The sequence below is a fragment of the Plecotus auritus genome, assembly GCF_963455305.1.
Source record: "Plecotus auritus genome assembly, chromosome: 10".
Classification (NCBI taxonomy): domain Eukaryota; kingdom Metazoa; phylum Chordata; class Mammalia; order Chiroptera; family Vespertilionidae; genus Plecotus; species Plecotus auritus.
The window spans coordinates 7471307-7480332 of NC_137785.1; the positions used below are offsets into that span (position 1 = coordinate 7471307).

The following is a 9026-nucleotide window of genomic DNA, read 5'->3' on the forward strand; positions in this document are numbered from 1 at the left end:
ACCACCATGCCTGACACAGCTAAGAGCTATATTTTTAAAAGGTACACAAAATTGGCAAATCTTGAGTACGACCAAAACAAAAGAAAGAACACCCAAATGAATTTTAAAAAGAACTGAGAGATAAGACATTACACTTGACATTGAAGAAAAAGGCATAAGAGATCTTGCCAAAAGACACCACCTTACAAGGAGAAAATTGGAAAGATCTCACCATAAACTTCTAAAATTAGTTTTAAAAAATTCAGAGCCCTCGCTGGCTGGCTCAGTTTGAGAGTGTGGTTCTGAAGGACCAAGATGGTGGGTGTGATTTTCCATCAGGGTACATGCAGGGGCAGCCAATGACACACAGATGGGGGGAGAGCTGAAAAATGTCTCTCTCTCTCTCTCTCTCTCTCTCTCTCTCTCTCTCTCTCTCTCTCTCCAAAAGCAATAAATAAATTTAAATTAAAAAATAAATTCAACAGCCGCAGCCGCAGCCGCAGGATGGGACGAGGGCGCGGAATCCGCGGACAGCGGGTAGCAGCCGCCGCCTTAGTGACTGAGTCCGGTCCGCCCGCCCGCGCGCTCGTCCGCCCGCCCGCGCGCTCGTCCGCCCGCCCGCGCGCTCGTCCGCCCGCCCGCGCGCTCGTCCGCCCGCCCGCGCGCTCGTCCGCCCGCCCGCGCGCTCGTCCGCCCGCCCAGCTCATGCACGCCGAGCAGCGGCTGCAGCGGGAGGAGCAGCCGCCCCCGCCCCCGCCCCCGCCCGAGGAGCTGAGGCGGGAGTCCCGGGCGGGCGGGAGGGCCGGCGGGCAGCGTGGGGCCGCAAAGAGAGCATCGAGCAGGAGCATGGGACCGACGCTCCCGCCGCCACCGTGGAGAGATGTGCCCAGAGGAAGGCGGTGCAGCCGGGTTGGGCGAGCTCCGCTCCTGGTGGGAAGTCCCGGCCGTAGCGCACTTCTGCTCGCTCTTTCGCGCGGCGTTCCGCCTTCCCCACTTCGAGATCCAGGTGTTAGCAGCAGCGCTATACTGGTATTTCTATGGAACTCGAATGTACAAGGAGGACCCAATACCAGGAAAATCCAACAGAGAACTCTCTTTGAGCAGGGAAAGTGAAGGACAAAAAAAAAAAAAATGGCTCAGGCATTCTTGGGAAAACAGGAAAAAATAAGAGGAAGACAGCCCCAAACGGAAAAAACGACAGGAGATGATAATGAATGAGAAGCAGGACAAAAATTCCATGCTATCTGAGCCATAGACAAGAAATGGGCCAGGTCAAGGCACTTGGTGGCTCCTGGGCCGAACAGAAGAAGAATGGAGACAGGTCTCGGAGAGTTTTCGAGAGAGGACCTCCCTTCGAGCCACATGCGGCTCTTTGGCCCCTTGAGTTTTTAGCAAAGGCCAGCTTAGGCGTACCCTAATTAAGTTAATAACAATGTACCTACCTATTTAGTTTAAGTTTAAAAAATTTGGCTCTCAAAAGAAATTTCTATCATTGTACTGTTGATATTTGGCTCTCGTGACTGACGAGTTTGCCGACCACTGGCCCAGAAGGAGACTCCTATGATTACCAGAATAGAAAAACAGAAGCGCAAAGAGGAGGAAGAAGAACGTCAACTTCTTATAGCAGTGCAGAAGAAGGAGCAAGAGCAGATGCTAAAGGAAGAGAAGAAAAGAGTTGGAGGAAAAGGTCAAGGCAGTGGAAGACCGAGCTAAGAGGAGAAAGCTCAGGGAAGAAAGGCCATGGCTGCTGGCTCAAGGCAAGCTCCCCCCAGAGCTTTCGCACCTGGACCCTAATTCCCCCATGAGGGAAGAAAAAGTCTAAAGACCTCTTTGAGTCGGATGATGATTTCACTGCCACGTATAAAGTTCTAGATGTGGTAAAGGCTCACAGGGATTCCTGGCCCTTTTTAGAACCTGTGGATGAATCATATGCCCCAAACTATTATCAGATGATCAAGGTCCCAATGGCTATTTCAAGCATGGAAAAGAAACGAAATGGAGGCTTATGCTGTACCGAGGAGGAATTTGTAAATGACATGAAGACAATGTTCAGGAATTGTCGAAAATATAATGGGGAAAGTAGTGAGTATACCAAGATGTCAGATAATTTATTTGTTTTTTTAAAATATATTTCATTGATTTTGTACAGAGAGGAAGGGAGAGGGATAGAGAGTTAGAAACATGGATCAGGTGCCTCCTGCACACCCCCGACTGGGGATGTGCCCCCAACCAAGGTACATGCCCTTGACCGGAATCGAACCCGGGACCCTTCAGTCTGCAGGCCAATGCTCTATCCACTGAGCCAAACCGATTAGGGCAAGATGTCGGATAATTTAGAGAGGTGTTTCCATCGGGCAATGATGAAGCATTTTCCTGGCGAAGATGGAGACACAGATGAAGAATTTTGGATCAGAGAGGATGAAAAGCGGGAGAAGAGACGGAGTCAGGCTGGGCGAAGCGGTGGAAGCCACATTTGCACCCGCTCCAGGGACTCCGAAGGGCCCAGCAGGAAGCAGCAGCCTGTGGAGAATGGAGGAAAATCATTGCCACCTGCACACAGAGCTCCCTCCTCTGGGGCTGGTCATGAGAAGGCTAAAAGGACTAATTCCAGCCCTAACCGGTTTGGCTCAGTGGATAGAGCGTTGGCCTGCGGACTGAAAGGTCCCAGGTTCAAGTCCGGTCAAGGGCATGTACCTTGGTTGCGGGCACATCCCCAGTAGAGGGTGTACAGGAGGCAGCTGATCGATGTTTCTCTCTCATCGATGTTTCTAACTCTACCCCTCTCCCTTCCTCTCTGTAAAAAATCAATAAAATATATAACATAAAAGGACTAATTCCAATGTAACCCTGATATTTGGAGGCTAGTGATCTGAATCCAAGCCAGCAAGCTCAGTGTACATTCCTGATAACCTATAATTAAGTCACTACCTCCTTCCCAGATACTGGTCTTGCAGAACCGGTTACAGAGGCCATTGGGCTGTGGACAGTACCCTGCCCAGAGGGAGGGTTATTAACGCTGACGCCAGGCCAGACCATCAGATACGGCCTGGAGACCCCCAACACCTGGGGGCCTTCTTGCAAGGCCCCAGAAAAGGATTGGAAGCATAATCCATGTTTGTGGGACAAAGATCACAGGGAGGGAGATATAAGGAGGGCCCCTTGCGTGTTCCTTCACTCAGATTTGGAAGGCTGTGCCCTGAGTCCGCTGGCGTATTAAACAGTGTCCCTCTTTTTTTTTCTCAGAAGCATCCTTGGTTTTCTTTGGTCTTCTGCAACAGTCAGAGTGTCCGCTCTACACAGCTCCCGACGGAGGTGGGCACACCAAGTAACCAAGGCCTTCCTCGTCCCCTGCATTATGGTGAGATGCCCAACCAGGCACCCCTTTTAAAGCAGATGAGGCCAGCAGTACCAGGAACATTTGGCCATCTTCGAGGGTCAGGTCCTGCCAGTGTATATGTCTCCTCCAGAGTCCCAGAACCGCACCGTGGGGAGCCAGCGCGGCCGCATCCACCTTTTGCCTTGCAGCCTCCAGTTGGAATTAACACGCGTCGAGGACCCAGGCTGGGCACGCCTGAAGAGAAGCAAGTGTGTGTGGGGTTGAGGCACCTTTCTAACATGGGATCACATCCTGGTTCCTTGCCTCTTGGGCAGATGAATGGCCCCAGTCAGGATAGAAATATGTATCCCCCAACTCAATTCCAGCCAGGATTTATTCCTCCCAGGCCTGGAGGGGTTCCAGCCCAACACCCTAGACCAGGGGTGGGCAAACTTTTTGACTCGAGGGCCACAATGGGTTCTTAAACTGGACTGGAGGGCCGGAAGAAAAGCATGGATGGAGTGTTTGTGTGAACTAATATAAATTCAAAGTAAACATCATAACATAAAAGGGTACGGTCTTTTTTTTTTATTATTTCAATAGTTTTATTCATTTCAAACATTTTAACAAGAAGAATGTAAACACTAATTATTATAATTTGAAACTTCAAAAAATGGAGGAATCATAGCACAATAACATACCTTATATTGAAGATGGCAAAAGCAAAATAAAATTGCCTAACAAAGGAAAGGTACAAAAGCCTTTCAAATTAAACTTAAATATAATAAAATAATTTAAAACTAAAACAAATAGAAAAGAACAAAACGTGTAAACAGTAAATCAAACATTTTCTTTAGTGCAACTTCCAAATTATGCCCGGGACGTAGATGTAGATGGCAATGTAGACTGGGTTGAAAGGTTTTTGGTCTTTAAAACATCAACTTCAGTGGGAACAGTGTTGTTGGTCTCCTTTTTAGCTAGTGCTCCGATACTGTGCTCTCCAGGGGCGTGTCTCCCTACATCACCACGATAACGTGTCTACGCATTCCCAGGGTGATGTCGGGGGACGCGTCCTCGGGCATTACAAGGAGCCTCTGGAAGATGGAGAGGTTGTTCCTTCTACTGAATGGGTGGATATAAATCCGCCCACTCAGAAGAAGGAGCTGCGGCCGTGTTTCCTGACGTTGCCATGTTAACACTGCTGCTGGTGAAGGAGCGGAGGGGAGAGCAAGAGAACCCTCTGCTCTTTCGGCTCCACGGGCCGGATAGAACAGCCGAATGGGCCGGATCCGGCCCGCGGGCCGTAGTTTGCCCACGGCCGCCCCAGACTTTCCTGAAAGCTCAGAAATTCCTCCCAGCCACATGTACCGATCATACAAATACCTGAATCGAGTATACCTTGCTGTCCGGAATGGGAACCACAGTGCTGCAAACCCAAGACCCTTAGGGCCAGATGAAAAGCCCCTCATGGGGCCAGGACCGTCCCACCTGCCTCGCACTCTTGGTCACATGATGGATTCCGAGTGATGAGACCACCTCTTCCTCCAAACCAGTGGACTGAACAATCAAGCTTTCTACCTCATGGCGTCCCTTCTTCAGGGTACCTGCGACCACACTGTAAATCCGGTGGGCATGGGTTACAGCCACCTCTAGCACCCAGTCCCCTGTTTGGGGCACCCTCCCAGGTTCTGAGAGGGGTGCAAGGAGGGGACTCCATGATGGACAGCCGAGATGATCGCCACGCAGCAGCTGTCCTCACGCGTTTGCCTGCCCGGGGTGCCTTCCCACCCCCGACAGCCTGCTCCCCCACATTTACCTGGCCCTTTTCCACAGGGAGCTCACTCAGCGGCAGTGTGTGGGTGTCAGCCCCCCAAGCCTGCCTTGGGGAACCCTGGGAGGACACAGGGTAACAGTGAAATAGAAGAGGGTGAAAATGACCGAGATCCCTTACCTGGGCTTGAGAAGCCACCAAGCGTTGGTGCCTCAGAGGGGGGTGTACCTCAAACAACTACCTCACACTACACCACCCTTACCGACCAACTGTACCAGGCAGAGTTCGCCACAAGAAAGGGAAGCAGAGGGCCCAGAGCTCAAAAATGACTCCTCAGCATCTGAAAACAACCGTCAGGCAGCACAGGGCAAAAACACCTGGCCCTCGGTGAGTGGCTACATCAGCCCAGCAGCCCAGGGATGTAGCGGGGGCCTCTCCACTCTGGCACACAGGGGGCTCTGCCTGAGGATGGAGTGGTGGTTGAAGGACCCACCTGTGGACCAGAAGGGAAGGGCCTTGGTGGTAGTGGTACAGAAAAGCCACTCCGCCCCTGAGGTAAAACACTGCAGGAAACCATTTCGTGTTCAGGACGGAACCCAGCTACACCTCCCAGTGCAGACCCCAATTTGATGGAAAGCCCTGTCAGTCCGTTTTCTCCCTTGTCCATGCCTGGCCTGGAATACCCAAACTGAGCTACACATGATCACATCAGGTCAGGCCTGCAAGGTCTCGGCCCTGTGATGGGAGGCAAACCCTCAGTATCACATCTTCAGCATTTTCCCCCTAGGGCAGTGGTCCACAAACTCATTAGTCAACAGAGCCAAATATCAACAGTACAACGATTGAAATTTCTTTGGAGAGCCCAATTTTTTATTTTTTTAAAATATATTTTATTGATTTTTTACAGAGAGGGATAGAGAGTTAGAAACATCAATCAGCTGCCTCCTGCAAACCCCCTGCTGGGGATGTGCCCGCAACCAAGGTACATGCCCTTGGCCGGAATCGAACCTGGGACCCTTCAGTCCGCAGGCCGACACTCTATCCACTGAACCAAACCAGTTAGGGTGAGAGCCAAATTTTTTAAACTTAAACTTCTTCTAATGCCACTTCTTCAAAATAGACTCGCCCAGGCCATGGTATTTTGTGGAAGAGCCACACTCAAGGGGCCAAAGAGCCGCATGTGGCTCGCGAGCCGCAGTTTGCCAACCACTGCCCTAGGAGCTTTCATACTAACAACCCTCATTCTGGAGTCCTTCCTCGTTATCGCTCCCACCAAGGAATGAGGGATTCCTACCAGCCACCACCTCAGCCTTCCCACCATCACTATCAGCGAATTCCTTATTATACACATCCACAGGGCTTTTCTGATTGGCAGAGACACCTTCATCCCCCGGGAAGCCCAAGTGGGCTCCCACCTGGCCAGCCTCCCCCTCCAAGACCCCTCTTCTCAGATAAGAATGCCATGGTTAGACCTGACCGGTTTGGCTCAGTGGATAGAGCGTCGGCCTGAGGACTGAAGGGTCCCAGGTTCGATTCCGGTCAAGGGCAGTACCTTGGTTGTGTGCACATCCCCAGTAGGGGGTGGGCAAGAGGCAGCTGATCGATGATTCTCTCTCATTGATGTTTCTCTCTATCCCTCTCCCTTCCTCTCTGTAAAAAATCAATAATATATATATATATATATATAAAGAATGCTATGGTTAATCTACAAGGCTGTGAGACACTGAATGCTGCCTTCACTTCCCCAACCTGCATGGATGCAGTGGCTGCTAAGGTCATTGCAACTGATGGGCAGAATCCTGGTCCAGAGGAAGAGAAGCCGGATGAATCTATGGAGAGGCCAGAGAGTCCCAAAGAATTTTTAGACCTGGACAACCATAATGCAGCTACCAAGCAACGGAGTTCGTTGTCAGCCAGCGAGTATCTTTATGGGACTCCTCCTTCACCTCTGAGTTCAGGGATGGGCTTTGGTTCATCTGCTTTTCCACCTCAGGGTGTGATGCTACAAACAAGGCCTTCCTATACACCTCACGGGCCAGCCAGTCATCTCCAGCCTAGGGCATATTCTTCCCCTGTGGCTGCCCAGTCCAATGGCCTCTCTCAGGAGGGCCCCATCTACCACTGTCAGGAAGAGGGCCTGGACCACTTTCAGGCTGTAACGATGGAACAAATAGGCACTGCAAGTGGAATAAGGGGACCTTTTCAAGAAACGTACGGACCATCAGGAATGCAAATGCATCCAGTCCAGTCTCTGTCCTCTTTCCCAAAGGCCCCAGCACCAGCAACACTGCAGGAAGAGCTGCCATCACATAAGCCCCCATCACTCTCTCCTGAGCGACACTTACCTCAAATGGTTAGTTCAATATTGTGTGTTGGATAACTGTTTGAAAGAACTTTTTAAAAAGCTTTTTGATCTTTGGAGGTCTGTAGATTTATTTCCATATGAACTGGTTATTTTGTATAAAGTACATTCTTAAAATTAAAGTAATAATAATAATAAAAATAAATTCAGCCCTGACTGGTTTGGCTCAGTGGATAGAGCGTCGACCTGTGAACTGAAGGGTCCCGGGTTCGATTCCGGTCAAGGGCATGTACCTTAGTTTCAGGCACATCCCCAGTGGGGGGGTGTGTAGGAGGCAGTTGATCGATGTTTCTCTCTCATCGATGTTTCTAGCTCTCTATCCCTCTCCCTTTCTCTGTGTAAAAAAATCAATTAAAAAAGTATTAAAAAAATAAATTCAGAAAAGTTACAGGATAAAATATCAACATACAAACATCAGTTCCATTTCTTAACACTAACAATGAGTTCTTTGAGAAAGAAAGGAAGAAAGGCCCTGGTCGGTGTGGCTCGGTTGGTTGAGCATCTTTCCATGAACGGACAGGACACTAGTGCTATTCCTGGTCAGGGCCCAGGCCTGGGTGTGAGCTGGATCCCCAGTAAGGGGCGTGCAGGAGGCAGCCCATCGTATCACTGTTTCTCATCTGGATGTTTCACTCCCTCCCTCTCCATTTCTCTCTCTTTAAATAATCAAGAAAAAACAGGTTAAAACTTTAAAATCCTTCAAGACAACCCAGAGAAGAAGCTTTAGAGATCTGTTTTGGACATTATTTTGGGGATGTGACACCAACCACCTGGCAAAAAAGAGAAATTCAACAGTGTGGACTGGAATAAATGAAAGTGCTTTTCCCCAGCACAATAAGCAATTAACAAAATGAAATGAAAAGGCAATCTACAGGAGCATGGGAGACAATACTGGCAAATCATATGATCATGTTGAAGATATACTGGATTCAGTTCAGATCAGCCAAATAAAGCAAATATTGAGATAAAGAAAGTCATGTTCTTTTAACACTATAATGAAGAACACAACAGTATTACTGGAAAAAAAAACCACAAACTCTACATAAATTCACTAAGAACACTATATCCATATACACTGGTAAGCAGCATCAGAGCCTGCTGGAAAAATAGCCACACTAGACTTCCTGAAAGCACAGTTGCCAAAAACATGGAATTTATGGAATTTCTAAATAAAGGAGGAATGGAATATTTGGGAAGCACAATTGAGCAAATACAAAAATACCTTATTATAAACTAGAAAAAGTATTCAAAAGAATCAGTAGCCAAAAAATATGGTTTAAAATAGGACTAAGGACATAGAGACTATTTTCAAAACAAATACATACAAATCACCAACAGCAATAAAGCATATGCTTTTGGTCACTACTCAACTGGAATCCATTAGTCTCCCGGCCACACAACCAACCACAAACCCTTCCCTCTGAGTTCGGTAGGGCAGGTGTTGTGACTGAAGGGATAGATGGGAGCAGAGCAATCTAACCCACCCTGTCAATCACAGCAACTACCCGGAACACTGGAAACATCATGCAATGTGTTCAGTCCACAGGTGAGGACAGAGCACCCCCTAGAGGTGAGGGGGCATAGGAAATGCAAAGCCA

At 49.0% G+C, this 9026-nt stretch overlaps 1 pseudogene across 1 annotated transcript; it reads left to right on the forward strand.

Annotated features, from left to right (window-relative positions):
• The first annotated feature begins 859 nt into the window (after positions 1-859).
• Positions 860-7475, forward strand: LOC308235332 (chromatin remodeling regulator CECR2-like; annotated as a pseudogene). Its single transcript has 7 exons — positions 860-1363; positions 1508-2093; positions 2319-2555; positions 3280-3738; positions 4623-5337; positions 6285-6531; positions 6757-7475. The product of its transcript is annotated as a chromatin remodeling regulator CECR2-like (transcript).
• Positions 7476-9026: the final 1551 nt, after the last annotated feature.